We start from the raw sequence: 17,406 nt of genomic DNA, 5'->3' as shown, positions 1-17,406 counted from the left end.
TATTACTACAAGGGGTTCAATAGTATTGTGATGTTGGCGGTGGTGTCGGCTACTTACGAGTTCCTGTATGTGGACGTGGGGAAGAATGGCCGGGTGTCAGATGGTGGAGTCATCACCCAGACCGAGTTCTACAGGCATCTCCAGAATGGCAGCTTGGGCTTGCCACCTCCAGAAGACAATGCGGAAGGACTCCCATTCATCTTCGTTGCGGATGAAGTGTTTGCGCTGGGGGACCATCTTACGCGGCCATTCCCTATGAGGACCCTCACCCCAGACCAGAGGGTTTTTAATTACTGGCTGGCCAGAGCCAGAAGAGTGGTGGAGAATACGTTTGGAATACGTTTGGCCAGCCGGTTCCGCCTATTTCTTACACCGATACACATGGCGGAATATAAACTCAATCACATCATCCTGTGATCCTGTAAGGAGAAATTCTTTCCTTGTCAAAAGAAGTTTATTGAGTATACAATGTTATAAAGATACATAAAGTAAGTTTACAAGGATCTATAAAGTAAGCTCATTGTTTTACAGTAGGGTTTATTTAGGTAAATATCATGAAATTTCAAATATTAAACATTGGGTTCACGTAAACCTAAATTAAAGATATATATCATTTCCTTAGTTACTTTTGTAGGTATTTAAATGATTTATACCTACTATACATATTGTTTACAAGTAGAGTGTATATAGGTCAAATAAATTCTGATAATGAGCTTTAATCGTAAGGTGGAGAAAAGGAAAGAGAAAGAAGAAAAAAGGTTGAAAGGTAGAGGTATGGTCCACAAGGTTGTCTCGCTCGTCAGTTTATTATTCTTTTTAGTTCTCTTTGAAGCCTTAGAATGGGTGTCTCTGTAAGTCATTTAATCTGTTACCATGGCAACAGGACAGATTCATTGAAGTTTGACAGGAACTGTTGTTTTATCCAAGGATGCCAAAGTTTTTCAAATTTTGGAATTTGATTTTGATTGATGGCTACCATCTTAGCATGGGACATTGTATTATTCATTCTGTGAATTGTTTCTGCTAGTACCAATGTAGGAGATTTCCATGCCTTGGCCACTGTTTGTTTTGCAGCCGTTATTAGTTGGATCATAAGTTTGAATTGAGAGAGTGTTAACCATTACGGTTTTAGATTAAGTAAAGTTAAATATGGATCTGGTTGTATTATTTTTTTAAATATTTTAGATGCAATCACGAAGACTTCCTTCCAGAAGGTTTGGATTACTGGGCACGTCCACCATATGTGTAAATATGTGCCTATTTCTGGGCATCCTCGAAAACAAAGAGCTGTGGTATTAGGTGAATATTTTGCCACTCTAGCGGGTACAAGGTACCAGCGAGTTAGGACTTTATAATTTGTCTCCAGTGCTAAGATGTTGGGTGAAGATGACTTAGATGTGAGCCATATGTTAGACCAGTCCGTGTCTTCTAAAGTTTGTCCCAGGTCCTCCTCCCACCTCTGAACGTAAGAGGGTCTATTAAGATTTGCTACTCCATATAATTGATTATAAAGTGATGAAATTGTACCTTTAGCAAATGGATCTTTTGTACAGATTGATTCAAAAATGGATAATTGGGATAATGGTGTATCCCCCTTTAGGAATGGTGTATAGAAATTTTTGATTTGGAGATATCTAAATATCTCAGAGTTTGGTAGATCATATTTTTCTCTAAGCGATGGGAATGAAAGGAATGATTTAGATGCTATGAAGTCATTTAGTGTCTGAATGCCTGATGTTGTCCAAGCTTTAAAAGAATTTGGGTAGATCCATGCCGGATAAAAGGCCGGATTTCTGATAAAAGAAAGGAGAGGATTGTGTGGAGATTGTAACTGATATTTGGTTTTTAGTTTATCCCAGAGAGATAAGAAGTGTTTAGTTATGGGATTATGAATTTTAAAGCGGTCGTTAGGATCAAGCCATAATAAATTTGATATTAATAGAGGGTCATTTTCTGAAGCCTCTATAAATACCCATAATGGGATTTCCTGTTTTGCATGGTATTTGGACAGACTGGCCAAATGTGCTGCTCTGTAGTAGTTAGTAAAATTAGGGTATCCCAGGCCTCCTTTATTTTTGGGAAGATGTAGTGTGTGTATAGGTATACGTGGTTTAGAAGAGCCCCATATAAACGAAGTTGCTCTTTTTTGTACTATTCTCAAAAAATAGGAAGGAATTGGAATAGGGAGGACTCTGAATAGATAAAGCAATTTGGGTAGAATAGTCATTTTGATTGCATTAATCTTCCCTATCCAGGATAAAGGAAGTTGCGACCATTGTTTTATTAGATTTGTGATCTGTCTTAATACAGGAGGATAATTGGTTGAGAATAAGTCAGAATGAGATGCTGTTAAATGAATTCCAAGATATGGGATTGATTTTTCTGCCCATGTGAATGGGAGTGCAGCCCTAGCCGGGATCAATTCCATGTTTGTGAGTGAAATATTAAGCACTAGGCATTTCTTAGGATTAATCATAAGGCCGGATAGGGCTGCAAATGCATCAAGAGCTGGTATTAAGTTAGGACCAGAGACCTGTGGTGATGATAGAAAAAGTAATATATCGTCTGCAAATATACATAATTTGTGTGTAATACCTCCTACTTCAATGCCAGTTATAGTTTAGTTTGTTCTGATGTATTGGGCCATGGGTTCGAGTATAAGGGCAAATAATAAGGGAGATAATGGGCAACCCTGTCGGGTACCTCTTTCGATATTAAAGGCTTCAGATTTGTATCCAGCATATTTTATATAGGCTTTGGGTTTATTATATAATGCTTTGATCCATGTTAAAAAGTGGGGTCCAAAACCCCATTTTTGTAATGAATATTGCATATATTGCCAGGATACTGTGTCAAATGCCCTCTTAATATCGAGAGATAGAAAACATAAAGGGATTTTCCGTTTTTTAGCAATATGTGCCAATAACACTGCCCTGCGTATATTATCGCCTGCCTGTCTATTTGGCATGAAGCCTACTTGATCTCTATGTATTAATTTTCCTATAATGCTATTGAGGCATTTTGCTATTATTTTTGCTAATAATTTAATATCGAGGTTTAACAGAGAGATAGGCCGATAATTCACACAGGAAGTATCATCAGAAAGGGGTTTTGGGATCATACAAACAATTGCCATTAGTGTTTCTTGCCGAAAAGAATGTCCATCTAGAAGTTTGTTAAAAGTTTCAGTGAGAATGGGAGAGAGTATTTCTGAGAATGTTTTATAGTATAAAGCCGAGTAGCCGTCTGGGCCCGGTCTTTGGTTAAGTTTTAAGTCTTTTATGGCGTTAGCAACTTCATCTATAGTTATAGGCTCATCCAAACTGCTTTTTTGATTCTGAGATAACTCAGGTAAGGTTATTTTTGAGAAGAAGGATTCAGCCTCTGTAGGATTAATTTCATTGTTTGTCTTGTATAAAGTTGGGAGATGTGAGTGAAATTTATGGACTATTTTAACTGGATTACAAGTGTAAACATTTTTTGATAATTTCAAACGTATTGGTTTGAAAGATTTGTTAGTTGAATTTAATGCCTGAGCCAAATATGTACCTGGTTTGTTTGTATTCATGTAGAAATTGTGTTTGGAGCGTTTGAGGGATTTATCAACCGACTCAGTGAGAAATAGATCGTATTCCAATCTAGATTTTTCCAGATGAGATTTTGTACTCTGAGATGGATTATCTTGAAATGATATGTAGGCTACATTAAAATTGAGTTCTAGTTTTTTTGCTAGATTTTTGCGTTCCCGTTTAAATAGTGCCATTTGTCTTTGTATTGTACCATGCAAGACAGGCTTATGAACTTCCCACAGTGTTATTGGGGAGATGTCTGTTGTATTATTAATTGATATGTATTCCTTTAAAGCTTGTTCAATGGCCATCTGATGTAGTGGGTGTTTGAGCATTATGTCCGGTAAGTACCACATTGGGTCATGTGCTTTTGGTATGGCTGAGGCTATAGTAGTGTATACTGCATTATGGTCAGACCAGGGAATCGGAATTATATCTGATGCAATAATTTCTGGTATCATTCCTATTGTTAGAAAAATATGATCTATTCTGGTGAAGGTTTGATGAGGGTGCGAGAAATAAGTGAATTTCTTTTTCATTGGGTTACTTTCTCTCCACGAATCTACCAGATTGTATTTGGAAAGAAGTTGAGAAAAAGGTAATCTAGAAGTTATTTTGGATGGTGTAAAAGGTGATTTATCTAGAAATGGGAGGAGGACCTGGTTTGAATCCCCACACATTATCACTGTTCCTATTTTGTGTGTATTAATCACTTGTAATATATGTGAGAGGAATGGTGTAGGTTGTTTGTTAGGAGCGTAGTAGGAAATCACAGTGATTGCTGTATCCATTATATAACCCATGAGTATCAGGTATCTACCTTCTGGGTCTTTAATTTCTGATGATAAGGTGAATGGTGTGGATCGGTGAAATGCAATTAGAGTTCCCCTTTGCTTGGTACAGGCAGAAGCCGTGTAAATTTGTTGATAAAAAGGAGAAATATATTTTGGAGTAGAATCTTTGGTGAAGTGTGTTTCTTGGAGGCATACTATGTGAGCCTTTTTGTTATGGAAAGTACGGAAGGCTTTGGTCCTTTTTTGAGGGACATTTATTCCCTGAACATTCAGGGAAAGTATATTCAGTGGTGCCATGGCAACAGATCAAATAGTTTTGACTTACTTTTTGTTATGCAGAGCTGACTGCGCAGATCAACCTGTGTGGACTGAAGAGATGAATAGATAGAAAAGAAACCAGTGAATTCTGGAGTAAAGAGTAAACAAAAAACATATGAGATTAGATGATACATTGTATAAATTATTTTTTGCAAGTAATCACAATTTACCCGTGAAAGAGAATAAATATCTCTCTCAGGGGAATAAGTGCTTTCGTCACACTCCCACATAATATGGTTGGGAGAATGAGGAGGGCTAATGGGGGTACACGGATCTTCCGCTTACAGGAGAGAAGTGCTATGTCAAAAGACATCAAAATGATGTTTCATTAACCACTTGCTTACTAGGCACTTAAACCCCCCTCCTATCCAGACCAATTTTCAGCTTTCAGTGCTCTCACACTTTGAATGACAATTACTCAGTCATGCAACACTGTACCCAAATGATTTTTTTGTCCTTTTCTTCATACAAATAGAGCTTTATTTTGGTGGTATTTGATCACCTCTGGGTTTTTTATTTTTTGCGCTATAAATGAAAAAAGACCGAAAATTTTGAAAAAAAACACATTTTTTCTAATTTCTGTGATAAAATTTTGCAAATTCGTAATTTTTCTTCATAAATTTTGGCCACAATTTATACTGCTACATATCTTTGGTAAAAATAACCAAAAATTTGTGGAAATTATTTGGTCTGTGTGAAAGTTTTAGAGTCTACAAGCTATGGTGCAAATCATAAAAAAATTATCACATCTGATGTACTGAGGCCTATCTCATTTCCTGAGACCCTAACAAGCCAGGAAAGTACAAATGCCCCCCAAATAACCCCTTTTTGGAAAGTAGACATTTCAATGTATTTAGTTAGAGGCATGGTGAGTTATTTGAAGTTGTATTTTTTTCCCACAATTCTTTGCAAAATTGAGATTTTTTTTTTTTTCCCCACAAAATTGTCATTGTAATAGCTTATTTCTCTCACATGGCATGTGTATACCACAAATGACACCCCAAAATACATTCTGCTACTCCTCCTGAGTATTACGATACCAAATGTGAGGGACTTTTTCACTGCCTGGCCACATACAGAGGCCCAACATGCATGGAGCACCATCAGGTGTTCTAGGAGCATAAATTACACATCACATTTCTCAACCACCTATTACACTTTTGAAGGCCCTGGAGCACCAGGACAATGGAAACACCCACAAAATGACCCCATTTTGGAAAGCTAACACCCCAACGTATAATCTATGAGGCATAATGAGTCTTTTGAATGGTTTATTTTTTTCCAGAAGTTTTTGGAAAATGTGGAAAAAAATGAAACCGCATTTTTTTTTACACAAAGTTGTCCGTTTATAAGATATTTCCAACACATGGCATTTAGATAGCAAAAATGACACCCCAAAATACATTCTGCTACTCCTCCTGAGTATTACGATACCACATGTGTGGGACTTTTTCACTGCCTGGCCACATACAGAGGCCCAACATGCATGAAGCACCATCAGGTGTTCTAGGAGCATAAATTACACATCACATTTCTCAACCACCTATTACACTTTTGAAGGCCCTGGAGCACCAGGACAATGGAAACACCCACAAAATGACCCCATTTTGGAAAGCTAACACCCCAACGTATAATCTATGCGGCATAATGAGTCTTTTGAATGGTTTATTTTTTTCCAGAAGTTTTTGGAAAATGTGGAAAAAAATGAAACCGCATTTTTTTTTACACAAAGTTGTCCGTTTATAAGATATTTCCAACACATGGCATTTAGATAGCAAAAATGACACCCCAAAATACATTCTGCTACTCCTCCTGAGTATTACGATACCACATGTGTGGGACTTTTTCACTGCCTGGCCACATACAGAGGCCCAACATGCATGGAGCACCATCAGGTGTTCTAGGAGCATAAATTACACATCACATTTCTCAACCACCTGTTACACCTTTGAAGGCCCTGGAGCACCAGGACAATGGAAACACCCACAAAATGACCCCATTTTGGAAAGCTAACACCCCAACGTATAATCTATGTGGCATAATGAGTCTTTTGAATGGTTTATTTTTTTCCAGAAGTTTTTGGAAAATGTGGAAAAAAATGAAACCGCATTTTTTTTTTACACAAAGTTGTCCGTTTATAAGATATTTCCAACACATGGCATTTAGATAGCAAAAATGACACCCCAAAATACATTCTGCTACTCCTCCTGAGTATTACGATACCACATGTGTGGGACTTTTTCACTGCCTGGCCACATACAGAGGCCCAACATGCATGGAGCACCATCAGGTGTTCTAGGAGCATAAATTACACATCACATTTCTCAACCACCTGTTACACCTTTGAAGGCCCTGGAGCACCAGGACAATGGAAACACCCACAAAATGACCCCATTTTGGAAAGCTAACACCCCAACGTATAATCTATGCGGCATAATGAGTCTTTTGAATGGTTTATTTTTTTCCAGAAGTTTTTGGAAAATGTGGAAAAAAATGAAAACACATTTTTTTTTACACAAAGTTGTCTGTTTATAAGATATTTCCAACACATGGCATTTAGATAGCAAAAATGACACCCCAAAATACATTCTGCTACTCCTCCTGAGTATTACGATACCACATGTGTGGGACTTTTTCACTGCCTGGCCACATACAGAGGCCCAACATGCATGGAGCACCATCAGGTGTTCTAGGAGCATAAATTACACATCACATTTCTCAACCACCTATTACACTTTTGAAGGCCCTGGAGCACCAGGACAATGGAAACACCCACAAAATGACCCCATTTTGGAAAGCTAACACCCCAACGTATAATCTATGCGGCATAATGAGTCTTTTGAATGGTTTATTTTTTTCCAGAAGTTTTTGGAAAATGTGGAAAAAAATGAAAACACATTTTTTTTTACACAAAGTTGTCCGTTTATAAGATATTTCCAACACATAGCATTTAGATAGCAAAAATGACACCCCAAAATACATTCTGCTACTCCTCCTGAGTATTACGATACCACATGTGTGGGACTTTTTCACTGCCTGGCCACATACAGAGGCCAAACATGCAAGGAACACCGTCAGGTGTTCCAGGGACACATAGCATGCACATACCAAGAATTACACCCCAAAATACATTATGCTGAGCAAAGCGTAAACAAAAAAGATTACCTGTGGTTGTAGTAGCGCAGTTGTACGCAGGAGGAAAGCATTGGTCCAGGCAGCAGGCAGGGACTTGGTCAGCAGCGGCGAACACAATTGTCCAGGCAGCAGGCAGGGTTACTGTCCATATAAAGTCCAGGGTCAGTGCAGGCAGAGATATTGTCTGCAGTGCCAAAAATATTGGTCCTGGTAGTAGGCAGGTCCATGTGGTGTGGTCAGTGCAACAGGCAGAGGCGTGACGGCAGTAAGTCCTACAGGCAGAAGTAGGGCCTCGTTCAGGACAGAATGGGGACAGGGGTAGAGGCTTCTCCCACCCAAATCTCTTTGAAGCCTCCGAGTCTCCAGACCCTAATCTAGGATTGAGAAAACAAAATAAATTGTTTTCTTCATCCAGAAAAACAATTCTGGAGCCCCTCACATATGTGAGACCCCTGTGTTGAATCCCACTAGTCCAGTTGCAGGGTACAAGGTCAGTCCAAAAGGCAGGCAAATATCATGGTCAAACAGTCCAAGGTCAGTTCCAGATCAGGCAGAGGTATGTACAGAATCGTTGGGCAGAAGCATGGTCGAATAACAGTCCAGGGTCAGTTCCAGATCAGGCAGAGGTATGTGCAGAATCGTTGGGCAGAAGCATGGTCGAATAACAGTCCAGGGTCAGTTCCAGATCAGGCAGAGGTATGTGCAGAATCGTTAGGCAAAAGCGTGGTCAAATAACAAGCCAGGGTCAGTTACAGAGGAGGCAGTGGCATAAGGGGTGTGAGGGTAAATTGCAGGAACGGAGGCTTACGTTTACCATACTTTACTAATAATTTACTAAAGTATGGTAACGACGAAAACATTCACCTACGCAGAGGCCTGGTTCAGAAGGACATTGTGCACAATAATAAGATGTGTCTCTTCTGAATCCAGCTCTGGTACACACCTTACATTTTTTTTGCCGTCGTTGGCCTGTTGGTTTGGGAGGGATCTTATCTGGGAAGTGGCGTTCGGAGAGTCGACTTAGAACATCAGATCGGATATTTTCTGGGGGGCCGTTCGGGAATGTAAGGGCAGTGAAAACGTCTTCCTGGTAGCCAAGGAAGCGTTTGGGGTTTTGGGTGGAGTTTCGATAAATGACATAAGAATTGTAGATGGCCAAATTAAAAAAATAAATTGCGACTTTCTTATACCAATGGTATGTCCGTCTTGTGGCAAGGTACGGTTCCAGCATCTGGTCATTCAAGTCGACTCCCCCCATAAACAAATTATAGTCAAAGACACATTTAGGTTTCTGTATGGGGCCATTTCTTCTGGGGACTTCCATGAAGGTATCATCGTGGATTGAAGACAACATGTATACATCTCTTTTGTCTCTCCACTTCACTGCCAAAATCTCGTTGTTTCGTAGACTCGCCGTTTCTCCTTTTCTCAATTTTTTATTGACCAGACTTTGAGGAAAGCCCTTCCGGTTCTTTTTGATGGTACCACATGCAGGCGTCTTCATCCGATGCAGGTTGTGGAAAAGGGGCAGAGATGTGTAGAAGTTATCTACGTACAAGTGGTAGCCTTTCTCCAGTAGGGGGTATGTGAGATCCCAAACAATTTTCCCGCTTGATCCCAAGTAGTCTGGGCAATTAGGGGGTTGCAGCTGGGTGTCCTTCCCTTCGTACACTTTGAAGGCATACAAGTAACCTGTGACTCGGTCACATAATTTGTATACCTTCACCCCATAGTGTGCCCTTTTACTGGGAATATATTGCTTCATCTTAAGCCTGCCACTAAACTTAAGAAGGGACTCATCCACACATATGTTTTTGTCTGGGGTAAACAGCAAGGGGAATAGTGCAGAAAAATAATTTAAAAGTGGCCGAATTTTGAAAAGTCTATCATAGTTTGGGTCATTTCGGGGAGGGCACTGGGTATTGTCGTTGAAATGAAGAAACCTCAATATCATGAGGTATCTGTTTCTGGGCATCACCTTGGAGTATATTGGCAGGTGTTGGAGGGGGCGGGTTGACCAATAGGACAGCAAAGTGTTTTTTTTCGTGAGTCCCATGTTAAATGTGAGCCCTAAAAAAACCTTCAACTCCACCACCGTTAGGTCTCTCCATTCGTAGGGACGGGCATAGTAGGATGTTGGATTATTTGCAATGAATTGATGTGCATAAAGGTTGCACTGGGCCACAATACTTGACAGCATGTCCTCGGTAAAAAATAAATTAAAAAAATCTATTGGGGAAAAATTCTCCGTGTTCACCTGGACTCCTGGCTGGGCAGTGAAAGGGGGAATGTTGGCTTCTCCTGAATTAGGAGGAAGCCACAAGGGGTTCTGCAGGGCATAGGGAAGGCTGGCTTGGGTCCTTGGCCTTTCTTGCCGAGGCACTGCGGTGCTGGTGGACGGGACTGCCGTGCTGGTGGACGGGACTGCCGTGCTGATGGACGGGACTGCCGTGCTGGTGGACGGGACTGCCGTGCTGGTGGACGGGACTGCCGTGCTGGTGGACGGGACTGCCGTGCTGGTAGATGCCACTGCCTCCCCACCAGAACGCCTTCGTTTGGCGGGCCGAATCTCTTCCTCCTCTGAGTCACTCAGTGTTTCACTACTGAGGACTGGCTCATAGTTTATGTCCGACTCGGAATCAGAAAGGGAATCTGAAAAAGAGAGCTCCCCGTTGCTCTCGTCGGCCTGGGACAGTATTTGGTACGCCTCCTCGGCGGAAAAGCTTCTTTTGGCCATGGTTGCTAAGCCTGCACTGATGAGGCGGCACTGATGAGCACAGATGGGCACTGAGGTGGCACAGAGGGGCACTGATGAGGTGGAACAGATGTGCACTGATGAGGTGGAACAGATGTGCACTGAGATTGCACAGATGTGCACTTATGAGGTGGAACAGATGTGCAGATGTGCACTGATGAGGTGGCACAGGTGGGCACTGATGAGGCGGCACAGGTGGGCACTGATGAGGCGGCACAGGTGGGCACTGATGAGGCGGCACAGGTGGGCACTGACGAGGTGGAACAGATGTGCACTGAGATTGCACAGATGTGCACTTATGAGGTGGAACAGATGTGCAGATGTGCACTGATGAGGTGGCACAGGTGGGCACTGATGAGGCGGCACAGGTGGGCACTGATGAGGTGGCACAGGTGGGCACTGACGAGGTGGAACAGATGTGCACTGAGATTGCACAGATGTGCACTTATGAGGTGGCACAGCTGGGCACTGATGGGACGGCACAGATGGAGCGGCACAGATGGGGCGGCACAGATGGAGCGGCACAGATGGAGCGGCACAGATGGAGCGGCACAGATGGGCACTGATGAGGCGGCACAGATGGGCACTGATGAGGCGGCACAGATGTGCACTGAGGCAGCACAGATGTGCACTGATTGGCACAGGTGGGCACTGAGGTGGCACAGGTGGGCACTGATGAGGTGGCACAGGTGGGCACTGATGAGGTGGCACAGGTGGGCACTGATGAGGTGACACAGGTGGTCACTGATTGTGCAGCTGGACACTAATCACCGCTGGGCAGACAGGTGGACACCGATTGGCACAGGTGGGCACCGATTGGCACAGGTGGGCACCGATTGGCACCGATTGGCACAGGTGGGCACCAATTGGCACAGGTGGGCACCGATTTGGCACAGGTGGGCACCGATTGGCACTGTACTGATGCTGCACTGTACTGATGGGGCACTGTATTGATGGGGCACTGTATTGATGGGGCACTGTGTTGATGGGCACTGTATTGATGGACACTGTGGGCACTGTAGGCACAGTAAATGTTAATACAGACTCACAGATCGCTGACAGTTTCTCTCTCTCCTCACACGCTGTCTCTGTGTGAGGAGAGAGAACCGGCAATGAGAGATGATCTCAATTGTTTACATTTTAGATCATCTCTCATTGGAGGCAGCGATCGCGCTGTAAACGGCCGCTGTGATTGGCCGTTTACAGCGATCTGTGATTGGCTGTGTCCAAGGGACACGGCCAACACAGAATTTCCCCGTTGCGCGCTCGTGAGCGCGCACGGGGAGCGAGGAAAGGGGAGGCCGTCATATGACGGCCTCCCGGGAATTGACATCCGCGCTGAAGCCGTCATTCGGCTACGGCCGGATGTCAGGTGGTTAATTGGAGTGCAGAATATAGTTTTTGTTGAAATTATTTATTCCAGGGTGGTTGTATATAGTTAGTCTTGCCCTAGGCTAAATAATTCAGTTAGAAAGGTACTGTTAATAACTTTGGTATTGATGAAGATAGTTTGAATTATTTGGGGATTTTAACCCTTTTAGAGTAAACAATTACATATTTTATTCATATGTAACTGTTTAGATATGTTAACTCATAAAATTGAGGTTGTATTGCTTCAGATTAGAATAAACAAAAACATAATTCTAGGAACTAGTTAGGTAATAATATATTTGTTTTAAGAAAAGAAAGAAAAAGCTTCCATTACTTCTGGATTATTGAACATATTTGTCCTAAAAAGTAATAAATCTATTGTTATTGCCTGATAATATATAACTGAACAGAATTTCCTTATTTCACTTATATATTCTAAGGCTATATGAATCAGAAGTAATAAGAAATATAACTGGAATGTAACATGATCCCACACAGTGTGTGACTATCAGAATGCAGTTACATTCAGTTATAAATATAGGTTTTTTATAGAGAACCATCTCTTAGTATAATAAGTGAAGAGATATCAGGAATTAGGATGTCAGTCCATTGAATCTTCTTGGTCCATGGATGATGTGGCATAACGGCCTCTTTTGTGAGAATGATGATTCCCATTTTGTTCTGAAATTTTCTGGGTGCTGCCTGAAGGTGAAGATGATGCCATTCTTCTGCGTGTGGGAGTGTTGCTGCTTGTGGGTTCTGTCAGATTTAATTTTAAAAGGGTTTGTTGTAGTTCATCTGCTGATCTGCTTCTGTAAATTGTACCTTGGTAGTTAAATCTGACTGAAAAGGGGAAACCCCATTGATACATAATGTTGTGGCGTTGCAGTTCCATTAGTTGGGGTTTCATGGATCGTCTTTTAGTAATAGTAAGTTGGGATAGGTCAGCAAAAATTTGATAATTGTGTCCTTGAAAATTAAGTTCCTTTTTTTCTCTTGCAGTAATTAGTATTTGTTCTTTCGTTCTGTAATAATGAAATTTTGTGATTATATCACGTGGGGGTCCATCTTTCTTTTTGGCTGTGAGGGCTCTGTGTACTCTGTCCAGTTCTAAACGTTCAATAGGGATATCTGGCTTTAGTTCTTGTAATAGAGCAGTAATAGTAGATTGCAGGTCTGTCACAGTTTCAGGTATTCCCCTTATGCGCAAGTTTGAACGTCTGGCTCTATTTTCGTAAAGGAGAAATTCTTTCAACTATGCTGCCTCAGTTGGGCCTGAGCCCGGAATTCATATTAATGAACCAACCCTGACGGTGCTTGAAACTGGCCATCCTGGCTTGCCCCCCCAGAGTGCCCGCGAGGTCCTTATAAGATACATGGAATACTTTGCGGGTAGGGGGCCATCGATATGCCAGACAATGTCTGAGACATTTTTTAAATAAAAATATATTTGAAACTGAAAAAAAATTTGCTTTGATTTACTGCTTGGCTTTCTTTTAGCTGTCTCCTCGGTTATCTTTTATTAATGTTATTTTTTTGGCCTTTTTCTTCAACAGTGCAAATGAAATTTCATTGACACATGAGGTGACAATCTCTTCTTCGGCTAACTATTATTATTATGCTGTTGGTCTGCTACACACACACCTTGTTTTTTTGTTTTAATGTATGTAATGCATTACTGACAAAAATATTAATAATTTTCAACACCATGACCGAACTTTGGGGAGTCATGAAAATGGCGTGATTGTGTAAAATTAGAAAGCACTGTTGGGTGTTATTTACTAAAGGAAACTACACTTTGCACTACAAGTGCACTTGAGACTGCACTGAAACTGCACTTGTAGTGCAAAGGGGATTTGCCTTTAGTAAATAACCCCCATTGCCACTGAAAACACCAACTTTTACTCCAAAAAATGCTTTTGAGCATTGAAAGAAGAAGCTACACATTGTTGATTATCAATCTTTTTAATCAAAGCACAATCACATGTGCGTTTATAAAAGGGTTTTTGAACAAACCAACATGTTTGTTGTATAACATTTCTTTAGGTCACATTAATGATAAATGGTCTTTTATAGGTAAAACAGGCATGTTTAAAACCATAAAAAAATACACAACTCTGGAACTTACAAAGTTCAACCTTTATAAAGTGAAGGCAATATCAGACATGAGTATGTTTGATATTGCGTTCAGCAAATGGGGGTGATGTCACCCCTGTAAAAGCCAAATTTAGAAGATGCACACAAATTGCCTAATGTCAACATGTGCTAGCTGCCATCATGGGGGATCAATGGACGTGTTTTGTGGGTGCAACCCCTTCCTCTCAGCTACTTTATTATCAAGGAAGGAGTTGCACCCACAAAACGCATACATCGATCTCCCGTGATGGCAGATAGCACATGTTGACACACTGTGTGCATCTTCTAAATTTGGCAATTAACATACGTAAAAAATTATTAAAAAAAGAAAAAAGAAGAAGAAATTTTGGGATTTCTGGGTGTTTTAGATTCTCCTTTAAAACATCAATGATGTTCTTCATTTTGTTTTGAACATCATTGATGTTTTGCTCTATGTTTCCTAAATCTCATTACACCCCATTATCTCCCCGATGAGGATCTGGGCACTTTCACTGGTGAAATGACATTCCTCTTCCACAACATCCCGATCACCTACAAAAAAACAAACAAAACACACCATGTATTATAAACATGCAGGCATCCATCTCTTACCTGAGGCTGTGGTCGCAGACACTCACCTGTTGTGGTGACAATTTCTACAATGTCTCCCTCCTCCTCCTCTGGTTGGGTTTGGGGGATTTCCCCTTCTTCCTGAGGTGGGGGGTCCCTGGTCTCTGATGAGTGGTGTCCTCCGAGTCTTTTCTCCCCTATGTGAACAAAAATAGGTATACTTAGCACACACATATTTTTTAATGGCAGAAATAGGAATATGAAACATTGCTTGGAAGTGTTGTACAATTGTCTGTTTTGGCAGAGTTCCAAGCTAAAGATTATTTTTTGTCCTTTGTAAAGCTTGAATACTTATCTGTTTTGTGCAAGCTTCACAGATGGAGACACTCCTATAGTATACACTGGAGCACCTGTGTGGGGCCCCCTTATAAAAAGGGTGTTCTGGTGTCCTACGCTAGTGCTCCAGCGTCCAGATGTGTAAACAGCTGCTGAGTGTCCTCTCCTTACACAGAATCTAGTTTGCATTTCATTCTAGTTACAAACCCAACAAACTTTTTTTAATAGAAGTAGGCCAGAAAAACGGTATTGAACTGCATCTGGACAAAACATCGTATTTTAGTGGCCGAACGAACAATGTTTCGTATGAGCGATTAATGTGCCCATGAACATGAAAGTTGCCTTTTTAAACTGTACAACAGTAAAGAAAAGCATATGGAGCAGCACAAACGTAATAAAAAGAAAGAAGAGGAACACAGGACAACTACTTACTTTTTTGCAGCACTCTCCTGATCCTTCTATACTGATCGTGCTCCCTTAATTTGAGGTCTGACCACCGTTTCCTCAGTTGATCCTTGGATCGCCGTACCCCAAAATTCCTGTGCAGACTCTTCACAACTTTAGCCATGATCTTGGCCTTTCTGACATTTAGGTTTGGGTAAGATCCATGCTTCACGTCATAGTCGGCCCTCCTCAATATGTCCACCATCTCCACCATCTCTACAAAGGCCATATTTGATGCCTTAAATCTTCTCCTCCAGGATCGTGACGTTTCTGGCTCCGGGCTTTCCTCCTCCTCCTCGTTGCTGCTTTTATCATGCACCTGCTGTGTCTCTGCCATGTGCTCTCCCCCACTGCGCCGAAAGAGAAGGGGCGGGGAAAAGACTGGAAAGAACGTCAGGGGCAGGCGGAGTTTCATGCATGCGCAGTGTATATAAAGCGTAACACGTGTGCGTCGTACGTACGATCTGTGAGTGGAGGAAGGAGTATTGGAAGTGCCGATCGTGATAACGAAGGTACCTTTTTTAACTTGGGCCTATACTGCTTATAGATTGAGACCTATATTGGGACAAGATTAGGAGAGTTTAGCCTGACGTTACGGTTTGTCTTGTGTTGTGTCTTGCAGAGAAAATGGATCTAGTCAATGATCATGACTTTATGCCAATATTCATTGATATGCTCAGGGAGCTGCCCTGTCTGTGGCAGGTAAACCACCCACATTATAACAATAAAACAAAGAGGAAGGCAAGGTTGGATCAACTGCTGGAATTTGTGAAGCTGGTGATCCCCACGGCAGACATCCCTTATTTTAAGACCCTAATTGGTGGCATGAGGAGCACTTATCTAAGGGAGCGCAAGAAGGTCCAGGATTCCCTGAGATCAGCAGCTGCAGCAGATGACATTTATGTACCCAGGCTGTGGTACTATGACAGACTGCATTTTCTGGCAAGCCAGAGAGGACCCAGGCCAGCACTCTCCACCCTTCCTTCCACACTTCCTTCCCCCCCAGCTGAGGCTTCAGACGCCCAACCTGGGCCTTCCAGGCAGCAACATGTGGAGGAGCCCAGCTTATGCCAGGTATAGCATTCTTCTAAATATTTCTGTTTGTCAAATTAATGATGTTAAATATATGTTAGTTTTTCTGATAATATGTTGTTAATATGTTAATTTCTGATTTCACAAAGTGTTTTACATATCAATAGACAGTAGTGGGCACAAACGATTGTGACAAGAATGAAAAATGCTGGGCTCAGAATGATAGTCTTTTCTATTTATTAACATTCAATTTGCAACAGTCATGAGATGAAAATTGTGTGTGATTGATGAACAAAAAACTAAAACAATGTCTTTTTTTCATATACAGGAAAGTCTCAGCCAGGAGGTGGCGGAGGTAAGTGGCAGCCAGAAGGTGGCCGGGCCCAGTAGCCTGCCCGATACCCAGGTCCCTCCCCTCCGCCTTCCACAAAAAAAAGTGACAGGAAGAGGAGTAACGCGAAGGAGGCAGCAATTGGCCTATTTATGAAGGCTACTGAGGCCCTCAGAACCCCCCACAGTGTTTAAGAGGACTTTGCCTATATTACAGCCTGCAAAATGCTGGAAATGGAGGAGGGCCAACGCCTAATATGTGAGTATCTCATCTTACAAGCCCTAAATAAGGGGTTGAGGGGCCATCTCACAAGCCAAAGCCACGTTTGTGAGTTCAACCATGGTCCTCCTCCTCCAGGGTCTCCTCCTCCTCCTCCACCTCCTGCCACAACTCCAACACCAGAGCCACAGCCTGGAAGGAAGCATCTAAGGAAGACCAGAGAGTGATGGCCCTGGGTTCAGTCTGGTCTGGCAAAAGACGCAGGCTGTTGTAAGACCACAGCCCGGGGACACAGATGTCACCTGCTGCTGTTACTGATCTCTTGTAGTCCTGGACCGGATTGTGCTCAATATTTTATATGGACTCCTCAGGCCACCAATTTTGACTGTAAAATTATTGATGTGTACCCTGGGTTAC

This window comes from Aquarana catesbeiana, linkage group LG02 (genome assembly GCF_042186555.1).
Source record: "Aquarana catesbeiana isolate 2022-GZ linkage group LG02, ASM4218655v1, whole genome shotgun sequence".
Lineage (NCBI taxonomy): Eukaryota > Metazoa > Chordata > Amphibia > Anura > Ranidae > Aquarana > Aquarana catesbeiana.
The sequence above is the reverse complement of the archived record's forward strand: the minus strand, read 5'-3'. Positions refer to the sequence as shown.